Below are 15,015 nucleotides of genomic sequence, written 5' to 3'. Positions count from 1 at the left end.
TAATGCTAGAGAATTGGAGGATCGAAAATGCTACAACTAGTTCAAAAACAGAAAAGGGTGAATGTAGCCTTTATTAATTAATCAGTTTAATTATGCTGTTTGGAAACCTTTTAATCACAGTTAACTTCACTGTGACAGTTAACAATAAAAGAATGCAGATTCAAAATGATTGACAAAATAATTGAATTCAACAAAAATTTTTGCAGAAAACTAAAATGCACCATGCAATAAAAAAGATCTGTACCTTTTGTGACCACTAGAACTCCAAAGAACCGTAAAAACAATTAAATACATTTTGAAGTAAAATGTAATTTAAAATCACAGAATTGCTATAGTGCAAAGGGAGGTCATTTGACTAATCTTGTCTGCTCCAGCTCTCCGAATGAGCAATTCAATTGGTACCATGCTCCTACCTTCTCCATATAACACTATCCATTAATCACCAACACATCCACAAATGGGCAGAAGCATAGCCTTAGGGAAGTGGCAGAGGTTCAGTGGAGAACAAATCTGTTGTCTTCACTGAGGATGACAGCATTCCTACTCCCAACCTTGCTATTTTGTGTATCTTGTTGGCTGTCAGCTGGTACATTCAGATGGTTGAAGTAAGGCCTGACAGAGTGCATTCTAAAATTAAGCAATATCTCTCTGCGACAGGGTAGGTGATAAGTGGCAAGTGTAGCATGTGGATGGTGATGGACGCCAGTGTTATTTGCAACTACCATAATTACAATGAGTGTCATGAAACTTTAGTTTTGAGTTAATGAGGTATTTAGGGATTGGATTTTTTGTTACAACAGGGAAGTAGAAGCTTATCTGGACACTTAGCTGCCAGAGGCAACTTTAGGTAAAATACTTCATCTTTGGTCTGGGATAATAGGGTATAATTACAAATGACAAAAGTAGGTAGATGTCCAGCAGAATATTAGAGGAACTTAGACACTTGTATTTGTCAAGAAGCTGAAAGGGAAATTAGATGGTACAGGCAACTGAAGTGACTGATGGCTGGGGGATGCGGGGTTTAGAAATAAGCAGTATGAGCTTCCTGTTACAACACGTACATATTAACAGGTTGAGATGCAAACATGCAATGTAATGATTGGGTAATTTAATCACGTGTATTAGTTTAAATATGATGAGTAGATAAGGGCATTCAAAATACATGTGAAATATGACGCTCTAAGAGAGAGACTCTTATTATGGAAGAGTTGAGAAATTCACTTCCTGTAGCATTGAGAACTCAAGTAGGAGTGCAGAGAATTAAAACTGTAACAAGCAGCAGAAGAGATAGCAGATGATTATGAGAGACGAAACAATCAAAATGAGAAGTAGTGAAAGGAGCTCACCTATAATGATGGTATCAAAACCAGATGGGGCCCACCGATTACGTATGAACTACTGAAAAATCTATGCAATGAAGAAATCCGATTCATACCCTATTCTATAATTCAAAGGTGATTGATTTATTGTCATATGTACTAAAGTACAGTGAAAAGCTTTGTTTATGACCAGTACAGGCAGATCATAGTGAGTAAGCACATACAGATCAAAAAGATTTAGACAGAGGCATACATGTTATATTGCATAGGGCATGCGCTAGGCGAGATCAATGTTAACAAGATCAGCATTATTTGAGACCAGACAGTCCATTCATCAGTCTAATAACAGCCGGGAAGAAGCTGTTCTTGAACCTGCTAGTGCATGTGTTCAGACTTCTGCATCTTCTGCTTGATGGGAGAGATTGTAAGAGATCATTACCAGGGTGCAATGGGTCTTTTATTATTTTTGGAGGCTGTTACACAGCAGTGAAGTGTTTAAATAGAGTCCATGGATGGAAGGTAGGCTTCTGTTTGGGCTGGGCACACCATCTTCTGAAGTTTCTTATGGTCCCAGGTACAGCAGTTGCCATACCAGGCTGTTATGCACCCAGACAGTATGCTTTCAATTGTGCATCTGTAGATATTGGTGAGGGTCCTTACTGACATGCCAAATTTCCTGAGCTGCCTGACGAAGAAGAGGCATTGTTTGACCTTCTTGGCTGCCACATCTAAGTGAGAAGTCTAGGACAGGTTGTCAGTTGTCGTCACTCCAAGGAACTTGACACTGTCCACCCTCTCAACCTCAGTTTCATTGATGTCAATGGGGTATGTTCTCTGCCTTTCTTTCTGAAGTCAGTGAACAGTTCTTCTGTTTTGCTGACGTTGAGAGAGAGATTGTTCTCATTGCATCATGTCAGCGGCTTTAGTGTGTCCATTGGAACGTGCTAACTTGCAACACTCAATCGGGATCAACTCCTTGTTCTGAAAGAGCAACAAGTTTTGGGCAGAACAAAGAGAGTCTTTCACTGAATTGATGGCCTCTAGATGCAGTTGATATTTGTCTCAGTGTGCATCCCAGGGAAGGGACCGTAGAGCACAGAGTCCTGCATCACGGAGCTGCTTAGGGCGAACCTTGACACGAATCACTGCATCTTCCATCAGATGTCTTTTGCAAAGGTACATTACAGCAGGACATACATGACAGTTTCAATCCCACCACAGCCTTTGTGAGGGCAGCGTGCAGCGGCGCAGACCAACCAAGTGTACATAAAAGATCACACAAGTAGTCTATAGGTATGAGGCTGGAAAAGCACCACAGGTCAGACAGCATCCGAGGAGCAGGTAAGTCAATGTTTTGGGCCAAAACCATTTGTCAGGACTGGGGAAGTGGGAAAGGGAGCCCAGAAATAAATGGTGGGAGGGAGGGGGGGGAGGGGTGAGGCAGGGTGAAGGGTAGGTGGATGCAGGTAGGGGGGTTTTGTGATCGGTCTGTGGGAGGGATGGAGTGGACAGGTAAGTAGTAGGATGGACAGGTTAGTCAGGTCGGGAAGAGTTGACTCAACATGGGATAAGGTTGCGCGTGGAGCAATTTTGAAGCTGGTGAAGGCAATGCTTAGCCCATTGGGCTGTAAGGTTCCAAGTTGAAATATCAGGTGCTGTTCTTCCAGTTTACGTTTCGCCTCACTCTGACAGTGGAGGAGGCCAAGGATGGATATGTCATTAGGGAAGTTGGACAGGGAGTTAAATGGATGGCAACTGTAAGGTCGGGTTGGTTGTTGTGTGCAAAGCGCGGATGCTCTGCAAACTGGTCCATGTGTCCGAGTTTGGTCTCCTCGATATAGAAGCAACCTCATCGTGACCAACAGATAAAAGAGATAAGGTTGGATGAAATGCTAAAATGCAGGTGAATCTCTGCTGGATCTGGAAGGATTGTTTTGGGTATTGGACTCAGGTTTTTATCCATTTGTGGGATGTTGGCATGGCCGGCTGGACAGTATTTCTTGCCCATCCCTAGTTGCCCTTGAGAAAGGGGTGGTGAGCTTGCTTCTTGAACCGCTGCAGTCCACCTGCTGTAGGTTGACCCACAATGCCATTTGGGGAGAATTCCAGAATTCTGACCCAGCAACAGTAAACGAATAGCAATATATTTCCAAATCAGGATGGGGAGTGGCTGGGAGACGAACTTGGAGGTGATGCCATTCTCATATGTCTACTTCTCTTGCCCTACTAGGTGGAAGTGATTGTGGGTTTGGAAGGTACTGTCTGAGGATCTTTGGTGAATTTCTGCAGTGCATCTTGTAGATACAGCGTCGGTGGTGGAGGGAGTGGTTGCTTGTGGATATAATACCAATCAAGTGGGCTCCTTTGTCTTGATGCTGTCAAGCTTCTAGGGTGTTACTGGGCTGCACTCATCCAGGCAAGTGGAGAGTATTCCATCACACTCCTCACTTTACCATGTAGATGGTGGACAGGTTTTGGGAGTCAGGAGGTGAGTTACTTACTGCACTATTCCCAGCTTCTGGCCTGCTCTTGTAGCCACTGTGTTTATGTGGTGAGTCTGGTTGAGTTTCTGGTCAATGGTAACCCCAGGATGTTGATAGCGGGGGATTCAGTGATGGTAACACCTTTGAATGTCAAGGGGCGGTGGTTAGATTGTCTCTTATTGATCATGGTCATAGCCTGGCATTCGTGAGTTGTGAATTTTATTTGCCACTTGTCAGCACAAGCATGGATTTTGTCCAGATCTTGTCGCATGTGAACACAGACTGCTTCAGTATATCTGAGGAGTCACAACTGGTGCAGAACATTGTGCAATCATCAGCGACATTCCCACTTCTGACTGTATGATGAAAGGGAGGTCATTGATAAAGCAGCTGAAATGCTTGGGCCTAGGACACTATCTTGGGGAACTCCTGCAGAGATGTCCTGGAGCTAAGATGCTGACCTCTAACAACCACGACCATCTTCCTTTGTGTCAAGAACGACTCCAACCACCAGTTTACCCCTGATACCCAATGATTCCAGTTTTGCTAGGTCTCCTTAATGTAACACTCAGTCGAATGCAGCCTTGATGTCACCCACACCTCACCTCTGAAATTCAGCTCTTTTGTCCATGTTTGAACCAGAGGTGTAATGAGGTCAGGAGCTGAGTGACCCTGGTAGAACCCAAATTGGGGGTCACTGAGCAGGTTATTGCTGAGTAGTAGCAGCTTGATAGCGCTGTTGATGCTCTCTTTACTGATGACTGAAAGTAGACTGATGGGGCGGTAATTAGCCAGGTTGGATTTGTCCTGCTTTTTGTGTACAGGACATACTTGAGCAATTTTCCACATTGTCAGGTAGATACCAGTGTTGTAACTGCCGTGGATAATAAAATGTGAGGCTGGATGAACACAGCAGGCCAAGCAGCATCTCAGGAACTGTCGTGGAATAGCTTGGCTAGGGGAGCAGCAAGTTCTGGAGCACAAGTCTTCAATACTATTGCCAGAATGTTGTCAATGCCTGTAGCCTTTGCAGTATACAGTGTGTCCAAACGTTTTTTAATATCATATGGAGTGAATCGAATTGGCTAAAGACTGGTATCTGTAATGCTGGGGACCACTGGAGGAGGCCAAGATGGTTCATCCATACTGGACTTCTGACTAAAGATTGCTGTGAATGCTTCAGCCTTATCTCTTGCACTGGGTTCTTCCATCACTGAGGATGGGGATATTGGTGAAGCCTCCTCCTCCGGTGAGTTGTTTAATTGTCCACCACAATTCACTACTGGATGTGGCAGGACTGCATATCTTAGATTTGGTCCGTTAGTTGTGGGATCACTTGCTATCACTGCTTTTGCTGTTTGGCATGCAAGTAGTCCTGTTTCGTGGCTTCACCAGGTTGATACCTCATCTTCAGGTATGCCTGGTGCTGCACTTGGCATGCCCTCCTGCACTCTCCATTGAACCAGTGTTGATCCCCTGACTTGATTGTAATGGTTGAGTGGGCGATATGCCAGGGCTTGAGGTTACAGTTTGTGCTGGAGTGCAGTTCTGCTGCTGCTGATGGCCCACAGTGCCTCATGGATGTCCAGTCTTGAGGTGTTAGATCTGTGCGAAGTCTGTCATTTTGAGCACGGTGATTGTGCCTCACACCATGATGGAAATTATTCTGAATGTGAAGGCGGGACTTTGTCTCCACAAGGACTGTGTGATGGTCACTCATACCGATACTGTCATGGGCAGATGCAACTGCAGCTGGCAAATTAGTAAGGATGAGTTCAAGTATGTTTTTCCTTCTTGTTGGTTCCCTCTCCACCTGCCACAGGCCCAGTCTCGCAAGTATATCCTTTTGGACCCAACCAGCTCGATCAGGAGTACTGCTGCTGAGCCACTTTTGGTGTTGGACATTGAAATTCCCCACCCAGAGTACATTCTGTGCCCTTGCCATTCACAGTGCTTTCTCTGAATGTTATTCAACATTGAGGAGTACTGATTCATCAGTTGAGGGAGGATGGCATGTGGTAATCAGCAGGAGATTTCCTTGCCCATGCTTAACCTGAAGCCATGAGACCTCATGGGGTCCAGAGTCAATGTTGAGGGCTCCCACAGCAACACCCTCCTGACCGTATGTCACTGTGCCGCCACCTCTGCTGGGTCTGTCCTGCCGGTGGGACAGTACATACCCAGGGATGGTAAGGATGGTGTCTGGGACTTTGTATGTAAGGTATGATTCTGTGAGTATGACTGTGTCAGGCTGTTGCTTAACTAGTCTGTGAGACAGCTCTCCTAATTTTGCCACTAGCCATCAGATGTTAGTGAGGAGGACTTTGTGATTAGTACAACTGAAAGGCTTGCTTGGCCAATTCAGACATCAACTTAGAGGGGGATTTGGGGGTAACCGAGGGGAACAGGGGTAGCAGAGGGGGAATGGGACAATTGTGGAGTAATGGGGGTAACTGAGGGGGAAATGGGGTAACTGAGGGGTTGTGGGTGTAACTGAGGGGCTGTGGGGGTAACTGAGGGGGAATGGGGTAACTGAGGGGTTGTGGGGGTAACAGGCAGAAATGGGGTAACTGAGGGGTTGTGGGGGTAACTGAGGGAGAGTGGGGATAACTGAGGGGGAGTGGGGGTAACTGAGGGGGAATGGGGTAACTGAGGGAGAGTGGGGTAACTGAGGGAGAGTGGGGGTAACTGGGGGGGAATGGGATAATTGCGGAGTAGTGGGTGTAACTGAGGGGCTATGGGGGTAACTGAAGGGGTATGGGGATAACAGAGGGTGTGGGGGTAAGCGGGGAATAGGGTAACGGAAGGGGAATGGGGAAATTGCAGGAAAGTGGGGGTAACTGATGAGGAATGGAGATATTGAGGAGAAATGAGGGTAAGCAGAGGGCAATGGGTGTATCTGAGGGGGAATTAGTGTACCGGGGTCGGGGGGAGAGGGGACAACTGAGGGAAAATGAGGATATCTGAGGGGGAATGGGGTAACTGGAGGTGGAATTGGGGCAACAGATGATGCCCCATCCTCCCATCCGCTTTGCTGATTCCCCACTTGATGTTGAAGGCCAATGGATTTCAGGCAATTTCTCGATCTCACGTCCATGAAGACAACAGCAGAAGGTAGGACCCATCGGAGAATCAAACCCACGATGTAAGGGTGCGGAGGTCACTGCGCGTCTCATTATATCTGACCTCAGATATGAGAGGCATAGATAGAGTTGATAGCCAGAGACTATTTCCCAGGGCAGAAAAGGCTAACACGAGGGGTCATATTTTTAAGCTGGTTGGTGGAAAGTATAGAGGGGATGTCAGAGGCAGGTTCTTTACACAGAGAGTTGTGGGAGCATGGAATGTGTTGCCAGTAGCAGTTGTGGAAGCAAGGTCATTGGGGTCATTTAAGAGACTGCTGAACATGCATATGGTCACAGAAATTTGAGGGTGCATACATGAGGATCAATGGTCGGCACAACATCGTGGGCTGAAGGGCCTGTTCTGTGCTGTACTGTTCTATGTTCTATGTTCTAACTGAGAGTCAGCCACATTGCTGTGGATCTGGATTCACACGTTAGCCAGACCAGGTGAAAGTGGCAGATTTCCTTCCCTGAAGGACATTGGCCAACCAGATAGGTTTTTCTGACAATTGGCAATGATTTCATGGTGATCAGTGGATCTCAATTCCAGGTTTTTTTAAATTAGTGAATTCAAATTCTGCCATCTCCTGTGGTGGGATTTCCACCTGGGTCCCCAGAATATTAGCTTGATTTCTGGATTAATAGTCTAGCGATAATACTACTAGGCCATCATCTACCTGTGAGGGGGAGGTGTAGGGGCAGGTGTTGTACCTCATGCGATTTCATGGCAAGGTACTGGGTGTGGTGGAGGAATTGGTGAACTTCCGGTTGCCATCCATTTTAATTCCCCATCTGGCTGCCCTGACAACATGTCCATCCTTGGCCTCCTTCACTGTCAGAGTGAGGCCAAATGCAAACTGGAGGAACCATAGCTGATATTTTACCTTTGATGTTTACAGCCCAATGGCTGTAACATTGACTTCACAAGCTTCAAAACCCTTCCAGCCCCAGCCTTATCCCATGTCCAGCCCTCCCTCTCCTGACCTGACCTAAACTGTCCATCTTCCTACTCACCTATCCATACTATACTCACAGATCAATCACAATAACCCCCTGCCAGGATCCACCTATCACCACCTTTCCTACACCCCTCCCATCTCCAACCCTCCCACCCTACATGTATTTCTGAGCTCACCTCCCTCTCCCCAGTCCTGGCGAAGGGTTCTGGCCTGAAGTGTTGACTTACCTGTTCCTCGGATGCTGTCTGAACTGCTGTACTTTTCTAGCCTCACACCTATATGTACCAGTTCCCAGCATCTGCAGTCCTTATTGTCTCCATGTCACAAGTACCGTCCTTCTCACTATGAGCCAAGAGATTTCTTGGTGATGTGGCATTCCACCAAATGATTTTGACAATCTGCTCAGGGAAGCACATGACATTATCCACCCTGTCCTTTTTCCTCAAGGTCTGGAGGATGCTGTGTGCTGACCACTTCCTGATGGACTTGTGGTCAAAGGTATTTTCTTTGCAAATTTCTCCACAAATGACATGTGATATGAAACAGTGTAACTACCTGGAGCATTCTGCGGCAGCAGGGCCAATACCATCCTTCACAACACTGGGGAGAGGTAAAACTTCAGCACATAGTGACACTTGCTATCTGTGTACTGAGGGTCTATGCACAGCTTGATGCAGCTGCACACCAATGTGGCCATCAGGACGAGGACAACGTTGCGTACATTTTTCCTCCACCAATCCAGAGTTTTGTACATGCAGTCCCTGCAGATCCAGTGTATCTTAAGCTTCCAGATGAAACGGAAGATGGCTTGGGTGGCTGAAACAGCACAGTGTTGGGAGATGTGACAAACCTGCACCATGTACAATAGAGAGGGTGCCTCACACCTGATGACCAGGTTTTTACCTGCAACAAAGAGGGAGCAGTGCTCCTGAAAGATTGGCTTCTGCTGCACTTTGACAATGTGCTACTCCCAAGACACTGTGCACACCCCAGCCCCTCCAAACGATACTCCCAGAACAGAAAATAAACAAGCAATGTTTTAGCACCCTCTAGTAAGTTGCTCTCTCTAATGACTGTCAGCGGGGATGGTCATTCACGATGCCTGTCACATCCACTCTGACCCTGAAGTCCACTCACAGAATACAAACAAGCCATGTCTCAGCATTCTCTCAGCAACTTCTAGGAATCCTCATCTAACAACAATTGACAGTAGGCATAGCTCATGTCCAGCTTCACAAAGTGCAGCCCCCCGCGAGCTTTGCATATAAATCCTCTATGTGAGCAATTGGGTATTCATCCAGCTACAAAAAAACACTTTACCATTTGCTTAAAAACTCCACAAAGGCGAAGCTTTCACAATTGGGCTTCACAATCAGTACGAATGGTGCTGCCCATTCCACAAACTGGGCTGGTTTGATGATTCTTTCACTTCCCAAGCACCTGACTTCTGACTCTTCTTTTTCCCATTAGGCACTGAGCATGCCTTGGAGAATCATCCAATTGCTTCCTGGTCTACATTCAAAGTGGCTTTGTCTCCTTTGATTGTCCTTGGACCTTCCTGAAAAATGTCTGGGTATTTAATTAGGACTTCATTCAAGCAACTGTTTTCTAATTGAAAAATGTGGAGCCAATTTTGGTTAATCTTTCTCAACCACAGAAACATAGATGATAGGAGCAGGAGGAGGCCATTTGGCCCTTCAAGCCTGCTCTGCTATTCTTCCCGATCATGGGCGATCATCCATCTCAACAGCCTAATGCTGCTTTCTCGCCATAACCTTTGATCCCATTCATTCCAAATGCTATATCCAGCCGCTGCTTAAATACATTCAATGTTCTGGCATCAACTACTTTCTCTAGTAATGAATCCCACAGGCTCACCACTTTTTGGGTGAAGAAATGTCTCCTCAGCTTTATCCTAAATTACCTGCCCTGAATCCTCATTCTGTGACCCCTGCTCCTGGACACACCCACTATCAGAAATATCGTTCCTGCATCAACCTTGACAAGTTACCATGAGATCCCCCCGTCATTCGTCTGAATTCTGGTGAAAACAATTCCAACCTGGCCTGGTCAATTATTCCTCATACGTCAGATCCACCACCCCTGGAATCAGCTTTGTTGCACTCCCTCGGAAGCAAGAGCATCCTTCCTCGGAAAAGGAGACCAAAGCTACATAGTATTCTAGATAATAAAGTGTGAAGCTGGATGAACACAGCAGTCCAAGCAGCATCTCAGGAGCACAAAAGCTGACATTTCGGGCCTAGACCCTTCATCAGAGAGGGGGATGGGGTGAGGGTTCTAGAATAAATAGGGAGAGAGGGGGAGGCAGACCGAAGATGGAGAAGAGATTGCAAGAAAATTTCAGTGGGAGAGAGATTCCCTGGAGGTTGGTCCGGAGGGTAACTTCTTCAGGTTAGGCATCCCTGGAAGAGGCTTCGCAGTGAGGTTAAAAATGTATCAGAGATAATGGGAACTGCAGATGCTGGAGAATCCAAGATAATAAAGTGTGAAGCTCACAAAAGCCCTGTATAACTGCAACAACACATCTCTGTTCCTGTACTCGAAACCTCTCGCAATGATGGCCAACATACCATTTGCCTTCTTTACTGCCTGCTGCACCTGCATGCTTGTCTTCAGTAACTGGTGCACAAGAACACCCAGGTCCCGCTGCACACTCCCCTCTCCTAGTTTACAGCTATTCAGTTAGTAATCTGCCTTCTTGTTTTTGCTTCCAAAGTGAATAACCTCACATTTATCCAAATTATACTGCATCTGCCATTAATTTTCCCAACCTCCCAACCTGTCCAGATCATTCTTAAGGATCTCTGCATCCTCGTCACAGTTCACCCTTCCACCCAACTTGGTATCATCTGAAAACTTGGAGATGTTACATTTTGTTCCCTCATTGAAATCATTAATATATATTGTGAATAGCTTGGGTCCCAGCACTGATCCCTGTGGCACCCTTCTAGTTACTGCCTGCCAATTTGAAAAGGACCTATTAATTCCTACTCTTTGTTTCCTTTCTGTCAACCAGTTTCCTATCCATCTCAATACAGTTCTCCCAAACCCATGCATTTTAATCTCTTATGTGGTATTTTGTCAAATGGTTTATTCAAGTCCAAATACATCACATTGACTGGCTCCCCAGTCAACTCTACTAGTTATATCTTTATAGAATTTCACCAGTTTTGTAAAGCATGATATCCCCTTTATAAATTCATGCTGACTCTGATGCTGACACTACTTTCTAAATGCTCTGCCAGAAAATCCTTGGATTTCAGAATTTTCCCCAATACTAATGTTAGGCTCACCGGTCTATAATTCCCTGTTTTCTCTCTACCTCCCTCATCAAACTTTGGCTCAATACTTTTACTTTTGTCACTGCTAACTAAACCAGCAGCTTCTTATTCAGAGTCTAGAACCAAAATTGTAGTCGTAATCTATTAAGGTTCCCCAGTATAGGTTCTCAGTCTACTCAAGGTCATGTACAAATGTTATGGTTGGAGTCCAGAGTGAATTGTGTTAAAGACTGGTTCTGCAATCACTGAAATGGCTGTGCCAGTATCGACTTCCGTTAGAACCGGGTGACCTTTGAACCAGACATTTACTTTGATCGTCTCTGATTTGGATTTTGCTGAGCAATTTAGCTGTTGCAACACAGATGTAGGTGGACTTTCCAAGGTGTGCACTCTCTTGGATACTGGCCTATGAGTTTGCTCACTCAATTTAGGTCCAGTGGGACTCTTTTGCTGTCTTGAGCCTGCATACTGTCAATAACTACAGTGGCTTTCTGGCCTGGATCCTGAAGAAAATCTTAAACGTTTGGCTGAGGCTTGGTTTTTTTTTGGGGTTTTGCACCTTTGATAGACCCTAAACCTTCCTGAAAAACATACAAGTAAAACTGATAACATCTCAGAATTAGAGGAGGCTTGGGGTCGTAATATTCCTTAACTAAATCCATCAACTCTCAAAAGGTTTTAGGGTCTGGAGCCTCAGAGAAAGTTAATCTCCTAATAATTGAAAAAGGTGAGGGTCCACAAGCTGTCAAGAGAATTACTTGTTGCTTTTCATCTGCACGATTGTCATTATCACAGAAAAAAAATCACATCTTCTCCACATACTGGGCCTAGTCTTTAACAGTATCAAACGAGTTAAGCTTCCAATATAACGGGATGATGCCAGACATGCTTTCTCCAACTCAAAGGCAACTCAGGCTGACAGATATCGGCAGAAGATTTAGAGAATCTCCTCATTCTGGTGATTGGCTCTGTGCTGGCTGGTTGGAGCCCATGTACCAAAATTGGTGGTATAGTTGACAGTGAAGAAGGTCATCAAAGATTACGAAGAGATCTTGATCGATTGAGTTAATGAACTGAATGAAAAAAGCCCTATCTCCCTCAACCTTTCCTCATAAGACCTGCCCTCCAGCCCAGGCAGCATCCTGGAAAATCTCCTCCGCACCCTCTCTAAAGCTTCCACATCTTTCCTGTAATGAGGTGACCAGAACTGAACACAACATTCCAAGTCTGGTCTAACGAGAGTTTTATAGAGCTGCAGGATAAGCTCACGGTTCTTAAACCTAATTCCCCGCCAATGAAAATCAACATACCATACGCCTTCTTTACAACCCTATCAACTTGGGTAACAACTTTGAGGGATCTGTGGAAGTGGACCCCAAGATCCCTCTGTTCTTCCACACTGCCGAGAATCCTGCCATTAGCCCTGTATTCTGCATTCAAATTCGACCTTCCAAAATTAATCATTTCACACTTTTGAAGACTTGGAGGAAACCTAAACTGTAGATTTAATGACATTTCTTCAATCACTGAAATATTTAAAAAATTACATAAAAGCAAAGAAGGTGGCGCAAGTTAGAAAGAAGGAAACAACCTTTGTTAATTTTGAACCTTTCAAGCCCTGTGATTATCCCAAGGTGCTCTTTGAGTAATTTTTGCAGTGCTGTTGAATTTTTTTAGTTTAGTGGACAACTATAGCAACTAATTTTTGCACAGCATGCCCCTACAAATAGCATTGAAGTACGGTCTGGTGAGGCCTGATCTGGTATGTGGTCTGATTTAGGAATTAATGTTGACAGGACATTGGGAAAGTCTATTCGAATTGTTTCATTGAATCAAACAAAGAAAATTACAGCACAGGAACAGGCCCTTCGGCCCTCCAAACCTGAGCCGATCGAGATCCTCTGTCTAACCTGTCATCTATTTTCTAACGGTCTGTGTCCATTTGCTCCCTGCCCATCCATGTACCTGTCCAAATATATCTTAAAAGACACTAATGTGTCTGCGTCTACCACCTCCACTGGCAACGCGTTCCAGGCACCCACCACCCTCTGCGTAAAGAACTTTCCACGCATATCTCCCTTAAACTTTCCTCTTCTCACTTTGAACTCATGACACCTAGTAATTGAGTCCCCCACATCCTTTTGGTAATGTGGCGACCGGAACTGTACACAGTACTCCAAATGTGGCCGAACCAAAGTCCTATACGACTGCAACATGACCTGCCAACTCTTGTACTCAATACCATGTCCAATGAAGGAAAGCATGCCATATGCCTTCTTGACCACCCTATTGACCTGCATTGTCACCTTCAGGGAACAATGGACCTGAATGACTTTTCCATTTACTGTATAGCTCGCCCTTGAATTTGATCTTCCAAAATGCATCAACTCGCATTTCTTGCTGAAAATCTGTGTGCTCTCTGGAAGGGCATGTCCTCAGGCGTCTGCCCAATATTATTGCTGCCCCAGATCCCTCCTCACCATTGGATCCACTACTATGCTCAATGCACCTGCCATTTCCCCCTCCTCAGTGCCGCCAACACCCCTTCTTCCTGTCCTTGCCACTTACCCTGCCACCTCTAAGCCTGCAGGCTAATAAGGCTGTCAAAAATGCAGATCAAGCCCTTGTGTATTATATCTAGAGGGATACAATTGCAAGGGGAATAAGTTAATCTGTATCAAACATTGGAAAGACTACGCTTGAGTACTGCAGGCAGTTCTGGTTGGCATGTTATGAACTTATGTACTAAATTATTTTGTGGGATGTGGGTGCACCTGGCTAAGCTAGTGGTTAATGCCAATTCCTAAACACTGGCCACTGACTATTCAAGAGTCTACCACATTGCTGTGGCCATGGAGTCACATGTAGGTTAGACCAGGTTAGGATGGAAGATTTCCTTCCATCAAGGACATTGATGTAAATAAAGGTCGACTTGGTGATGGAATACTGGCTTCCGTGCAGTTATTTCAGACTGTCTATTTTCCTGGATTTTTCCATCATCTTTAATTCCCCTACTGATTTAAAATGTATCTCAGCCTTGAATATACTTAATAACTCAGTTCTGACGGCCCTTTGCAGTTAAAAGTTTTACAAACTCACGAGAGTCAGATATGTGAAATTCTTCAACATCTCTGTCTTAAAATGGTTATCCCCTCTTTTCAGGTTTTCTATGGTCCTACACTCTTCGACAAGAGAAAAAAACCTTTCTGCATCCACAGTGCAAGTGCCCTAAGAATATTGTATGGTTGCCTTTCATTCTTCTAAAGTCCAGTGAGTACAGGCCCAACCTACTCAAAATCTCAAAACAGTTATTCCATACCCAGGATTAGTCAAGTGAAACTTCTATGGCTAGCCTCCAATGCCTATGGATATTTGTTTAGATAAAGGCACAAAACTGTTCACAGTATTCCAGCAATGGTCTCACAAGTACATGGTATAGTTTTAACAAGACTTAATTATTTTTATACTCCATTAACTCTGAAATAGAAAGGCTATAACAATCCATTTGCTTTCCTTATTTCATGCTAAACTTGGATGCTATCGTTTTTGAGACTTATGCAGGATTCCCGAATAGCTCTGTACTGTAGTTTCCTGTAGTCTTTCACCATTTAAATAACATTCAGCTCTTCCGGCCAAAATGTACAACCTCATTACATTCTGTCAGGTTTCTGTCCAATCATTTATTTCGTCAGACTTTTTAGATTCTGTGTGTCATCATCACCGCTTCTACCTACTGTAAATCACATGGCCGCAGCACCAGTCCTGCAACGCTCTAGTGTAATAGGTTGCCAGTTTGAAAAGCGCTCCGCCCCGTAACCCCACCATCT

At 44.9% G+C, this 15,015-nt stretch overlaps 1 protein-coding gene across 1 annotated transcript in view; it reads right to left on the bottom strand.

The window, feature by feature from the left end:
- LOC125452340 (dynein axonemal heavy chain 8-like) overlaps positions 1–15,015 on the bottom strand; it is a 1,165,100-nt gene that overhangs the window by 809,600 nt on the left and 340,485 nt on the right. The window lies entirely within an intron of this gene.

The sequence above is a fragment of the Stegostoma tigrinum genome, chromosome 4 (genome assembly GCF_030684315.1).
Source record: "Stegostoma tigrinum isolate sSteTig4 chromosome 4, sSteTig4.hap1, whole genome shotgun sequence".
Lineage (NCBI taxonomy): Eukaryota > Metazoa > Chordata > Chondrichthyes > Orectolobiformes > Stegostomatidae > Stegostoma > Stegostoma tigrinum.
This window is presented reverse-complemented; position numbering and strand designations above follow the sequence as displayed.